General features: G+C 36.1%; 1 long non-coding RNA gene across 1 annotated transcript; it reads right to left on the bottom strand.

Annotated features, from left to right (window-relative positions):
* Window positions 1-341: 341 nt before the first annotated feature.
* Window positions 342-5,293, bottom strand: LOC119715522 (uncharacterized). Its single transcript, XR_005262627.2, has 3 exons — window positions 4,841-5,293; window positions 4,003-4,147; window positions 342-2,706 (listed from the first exon to the last, which is right to left on the bottom strand). It is a non-coding gene; the product is annotated as an uncharacterized lncRNA (long non-coding RNA).
* Window positions 5,294-6,498: the final 1,205 nt, after the last annotated feature.

The raw sequence follows: 6,498 nt of genomic DNA, 5'->3' as shown, positions 1-6,498 counted from the left end.
AGCTTTTCTCAGTCTTATTTTTAAACTGTGGTACCTAACAAGGCTGATAAGGCTGATACTTTACAACATAGAAAAGGTGTTTCCATATATTTTTCTTCATCAACTCTGAAGAAAAAAAATAGCTACATCCATTTAGGATATTAATGGCTGAAAGACATCATTAGGCTCTTAAAGTTTGTGTTAAAATGTATTCTGTTATTCTTAAGAAAGCAATCATCTTTTATTACAGTGAACTATAATGTGTGTATAGTTACATATCTATTATGCGCAGGTTTACACAGTTATTTTTTTTATTTCATTTATTTTTTTCAAATTTAAGTGACAGCACAGGCAGACAAACACACTTTGGTTTATATATACACTTATGCTCTAAAACAATTTGCCATATTTGAAGCAAAGCAAAACAAACAAACAAACTAGAATTCCCAGCGTCTTTCTGCATTTCAGTTAAAACATTTCATTATCCATACTACTTTCTTTTACATTCTCAGATATACCCCATCTGACTTAAAACCTTATAGCAAGGTTACCAAGAGGAACAGAATCAGGTCAGCACATTAAACCAGATTCCTCTTTTACATCAGCTCCCAGGCAAATCTTCAGATTTTCCTTGTTATTTACAAGGACATTAAGAAGGTCTTGTTCTTTCTACCTCAGTGATTTATTCTTCCCACATGCAGATGTGGTAATTCTTTAGATGCCAGTTAATTAAATGTTTTAGCAATAACAATAGGATCTTAATAGAATAACTTTTATTTATCAACCTTATAAAAAGTTTGTCCTTTCAGGCATCCGACTTTACTATAGGATGTGTTGAAATAGATTTATAATTCTTGAAAGAAATTATCTAAAAAGGTCCATGTCTGACACCCTAAGACATGGCTACAAATTCAGTCATTGCTTATACACAAGTATTTGACAATTTGCAAAAAATATTTATAAAAATAAGCTGTAGCATCAGAAATACCAAAGGTTAAGCAAGTATTAGAAATGTAAGCAGTATTAAGTTAATCAGTATTAGACCTGGTCAGAAGAGATGCTCTTAAACAAATATGTGCTAGTTTGTCAAACACACTTGGTATAGCTGCAATATTAGGAAAAAGATGTCAAATTTTGGAGGTGTTTTTATTCAAGTATTTTACACTTGCATTATGTGGACTCTACTCATAACCTTGGTTTTACACAAAGCACAGAACATCTGGAACTGCATGTGTTTGGCTGACTTGCTTCATGCTGTATTGCAGGGGTCACCTCAGCTGCTCACTGTCAGAGTTGCAGCCTGGTGGCCAGAGCTCTGTCAAATTCTTCCTCCTGTTTGGTTTCCCAGATCAGGAAACACCTTGTTCTGCCTTATTTTTCCCTTGCAGAAGCATGCATTCAGACACCCTGTCATTCTTATTCAGAATGAACTCACACAGCTCACACAACCCATGGATGAAGGCAGCGAGCCTGCAAACACGTGTGCTTAAGATTACATGCGTGAGTAGCCTCAATGAATTCAGTCACATCATAAAGGTAAATAACAGGACGAATGCACAAGATGGAATATAACACATTATTATCACTAGAAAAATCATCAGACACCATCTCCGCTATCCTGCTCTTTCCAATACTCTTCTCCTCATCCTGTCTGCTGAAGGAGACTTTGATTCACTGGGATATTAAATGTTACATGCAGTGCTACGGGATGTGAACCAGATGACTGCAGTCTGTCAGAAAGTTGTAGGTAGGTTGTAAGAAAGTTTTGAATAATTCTACTCCCCAAACAAAAATAACTGATGCAGAGAGATCTTGAGTAATTATCCAGACTTACCCAGCTTATTGTTAGAGTCATTAGTGTTACAGATTTAGGTAGGTTCAGTGATTTCAACAGGAAAATTAATCACTTACAGGAACTTTTAAAAGAGAAGAAAGCCTGTAGAAAGGATCTGAGTAATCTCAGATTTACATGAGTTGATGAGCAAGTGGCAAATACACCAGTGAGTTCTGCAAGATATTTAGGTAAAACCAGAGGTATCTGGAGATACATGGAATATTTCAGGGGACTATTTCCTAAGTGAAACGTTCAAAGCTTTATCTAAACGATAACAGAATGTGCAATTAAGGAATATGTTCTACATCAAAGATGCTAAAGTTTTCCTTAACTGTCAATTAGAAAGTCATAATTTTTCACATTAGAAAATATCACAACAGTAGTTGTATATATGTCAACTTTCATATCTTGGCTTTATCATCATGCTGGTAGTAACCAGAACACAAGTTCTAGGGTCCTGAGAAATAACAACAGGCAAATCTTGCCACTGTGACTGCTACCTAAACATGCTCATCAGCCTGCATGACTGGACACCAAGTGTAAGATTAAACTGGAACAGATTCTTCCTCAGGCTGCTTTTGTTTACATTTAGGGAAAAAATGGTTCTGTTATTTAGCTACTTGTAGTTACATAGCCCAACAAAGAGTATTTCATAGCCTTCCTATACAACTTGATCGTACATTTATAAGATACTGCTTACTTGGCTGGAAAATCCCTTGGGAAAACTCTTACCTTATGTGGAGGAGACAAATTAAACCCAAGTTTGCAGCTTCAGACTTTTTTTTTTCCTTCTAAGGATGAATTTATCTCTTTTCAGTTCAGTACCTCTGCTCTCTTCTGACCTAATTTTGTCTGTGATAAATGCCAGGGTTTCAGTGGCGTCACTTGAGCTCCTGTAAGAAAAGAACTGAAGTAAAAAATGAATGCACTCAACATTCCTGCTCTGACTGATTGCTTGTCAGGACACTAAAAGCCTTGCAAGGCTATAGGTGAGGTACAGCCTCAGAACTGCCATTCTTCAGACAAAATTGCATTTCAGTTTTCTACTAATTATTCTGTACCAACATAATGAAGTTAGAGCTCATTCAGACTAAACAGGTCTACAGTTCGTACAGGCCTGATACAGCCTGTTTTATAGGATTCATTCCCAGGGGTATTGCATGGCTAGAGGACATTCAAATTAAATTTCAGCCTTGGTTTAGACGGGAGGAAAGACAACAATTGCATTCTACTGAGAGGCATTGTGAAGCACAGCTGGCCAGAAGTTTCTCATTTTGACTGCTTTCTTTCTTTTTTTCCTTACCCAAGCACCTTACAGAGAATGTTTTTGAAATTGCACAAACGATTGAGCACAGCTGCATCTGCTCTTGCAGAAATGGGCATGAAATGACCATGGGAGGTGTCTTTTGGATGGATGCTGAGGTGTGGTGAAGGCCCTGCCGCCAAAGCCCATGCCGCAGAATGAGGTGAGCAGGAAGGACCACGCACATCAGGTGACAGAAACATGAAATTGTCTGTACTGGGTGAGGCCAAAAGCACTTCCAACCCCATACTCTGCTCCTGATATTAATCAATAACAAAATCGAGGTCAAATTCCAGGGCAAGAATTTGGTAATTTTTCCTCTACTGTATGCTTCCAGTTTCTGATGCTCCATGGCCTTGGGGCTTGCCGAACTTGAAGGTGTTTTTTCATGGCTCATTGCTCAGTCATGCTAAACTCCTCCCAGGGTCATAGGACTCATTTAGCTTTACCTCAACAAGAGGAGCATCCCTCATAGAGAAAAGAATTGAGTAAGAGGGAAAAAACATAGAAGGCAAATCAGATAAATTTAGAATCATGTCATAAAACATTTAAGAAGTTTTTCTTTAGAAGCTGTCCCAAAGTATGTAGCACCTCATGAAGCAGTTGGTGGAGGGCCAACAATTAAATACATGGCTGAATGATACATACGCTTTACTCTTAACGACTTAATAAAAACATTGTTAAAGGATTTCTTACAGTAGAAATTGCACCAAACTGTGCTACTTTAGTACCATTATCAGTGATCCTTTCCAAACACTCCAAAGTATTTTCAATTTGCCAGAAAACACGCAAGTATATGACCACTCTTCTGAGGTCTCAGTTTGCCAAGCAGCCAAAAATTTGTTGTTTAGGAGCAAACTCCTACTAACAAAAGAAGACATCTTACCTGATGTGCACAAGAACAAAAGTCTGATAATGCTGTTAACAGACACTCATTTCACATGAGATGATCCAGAAAATACTGTCATCAGAAGAACAAATTATCCTTCATTGTAACGTCTCGATTCTTGCTAGAATGTCCCTTTATGCCTCTGAAAATATAAAAAAAAAAAAAAAAAAAAAAAAAAAAAGTAACTTTATTTTTAAAGGAACAGTATTATCAAATCTCCAAACTAATAACAAAATATGGTATTATATACGTGTTAAGAGTACAGTGTTTCTCAAGCCTACCTAGAAAAATTCCATAATGTCTTAAAAGGATTACAGAGGCTCTGAAAAGACAATATTTACTAATTACATATCGGGTCTGATGTTAAGATGCCCGAGTGACAACTTAAAATATACATATATTATATATATATTTAAAACAACACAGCTACTGCTAAAATGGTGGCTGAATTCATATGAATACTACAAAATTGTGCACACACACACATGACTACTGGGGGACCATCAAAACCTGGAGACCTACACAAAAGGAACATGCTTGTGAGAGTTTTTATTGTTCACATTCTTTCTTCTGAAAGAAGGGTAGGCAGCTTCCATACACGTTATTGCTTAATCATTTCTTCATCTCCAAAAAGCATTTGGATTTTCAAAGGAAATTTTTAAAGGAAATTAAGTGCTGTCCCCCAACGTCAATGATACTGAGATGTTTAATGTAGTAGCAACTCTTTTGAAATCTCACCTAAATTTAAAAGAAGTTTTAAAAGTTATAGGCATATTCATTATTAATATTCTCTCTTACACAATCCTTCCCCATTTCTTACATAGCATTTAAATACCTAAGCCAAATAGAAATCAGGGTCCTCTTCACAGAAGCACTCTGACTATGGAGAACTTCACAGCAGACGATCAACTTAGGGAAAAAAAAAAAGAAAAAACAATCAGCTCCGAACATCTTATCTTTACTCAATTTCTCCACAGTTAACTTCAGCACCCTAGATGTTTTTTTCCAGCAATGAGATATAAAAGCCAAAGTGCTTCATTCACTTCTGAAACCAGGATAATATTTTCTAATGTTATTTTCTAAAAATAAATGTTAATGTTACTTACACAACATACAACCAGTATAGAATGCCAGTTATGGAAAAAAATTGCAGTAATATCTGCAAAGCTTCATATTGTTCTTGTTAAATATCTTCCTAAATATGATACTCTTTCTATACACACTTTTTACCTTATACTTGAATTGTTCTGGCCCTTAAGACTTTTCCTCAAATTGCTAAATAGGATTTCAAAAAAAGCTGTTGGGGCTGCAATAGAGGAGGGAAAATCAAATCACATTTTACATATATGTGCCATGTTGTTCTCTGCCTTCCATGATTCATTATGGAGATGATGGGATTTCCAGAACTGGGATTCCTAAGACAGAGCTCTTCTCCTCCATGTTGAAATCAAAAAAGGCATTGAACTCTGAAACTATAGGAGGAAATATCAGTAGCACAGTCAAAACTACTTTCTAAAGTAAGATACTGACAGAGAAGGAATTGAAATTATTATCATTGTTATTACTGTTATAATCATTATTAAAAGATCGCAGGGGACAGGTTGTCTGCATTCTTTTACACCACCTACTCCCACGAGGAGTTTGCATGGTGGTTTGACCTGCTATGGCTCCTTTTAGTCCTGCAGCTAGTTCTGACACCGGTGATGACAGCCAACTTTTATTCTTTCTCTTTTCCCTGTCCTTCAGGAGGAGAGAAGTACAACTAAATAAGGACTAAAAGCTGGATCCCAGAAGCAGTTGTCAACAAATGGTCATTTCAACAAGGCTGTTTTGCACTGGTATCCAAGCTGCTGCTGCTGTTTATGCAAACAGTGATCTACGGTAGTGATACAACAAGCCATGCACAAAACAATTCGGGTCACTGGAATCCTGCAGTTCACTGGGGACACACAAAGGCTCTGGCTAAGGGAAGAAGGCACAAACTAGAAGCTAAAACCGACACTTTAAGTCTCACCTTTATCTTTAGTTTTTACCAAAAATAAAAAGCTTGGCTGAAAATTGTTGTTTTTTTTTTTCACAAAAATAGCTAATAGCTCAGCAACTTCTTACAGTGCCCACATTCCAATAATTTTAACATTGGCATAATAAAAACTAAGTTTTAATTGATTTTTACATCTCAGTTATTCTAAAACTAATGTTAATGTTATTTAATGTTACTACTTAAAACTACATTTTCAATAACGTTTCCTTTCATATTACCTATAAGATGATAATGTTATCCAAGAGAAGAACAGAGTTCTTCTTGGATTGTGAGTATATCAGATACTGAGGGCTAAGCAACACTCTGAAATGTGATTCTGTTCCACACAGCTTTCCAAAACGTACAAACTTGGATTTCAACAGTAATTATATAAATTTCTCAGTTTCTTTTATGCTTTTAATTTTCTTTGTTATTTTTCAAAGTGATTTTTAAGAATACTTAATATTCAGAAA

This window comes from Anas platyrhynchos, chromosome 1, assembly GCF_047663525.1.
Source record: "Anas platyrhynchos isolate ZD024472 breed Pekin duck chromosome 1, IASCAAS_PekinDuck_T2T, whole genome shotgun sequence".
NCBI lineage: Eukaryota > Metazoa > Chordata > Aves > Anseriformes > Anatidae > Anas > Anas platyrhynchos.
This window is presented reverse-complemented; position numbering and strand designations above follow the sequence as displayed.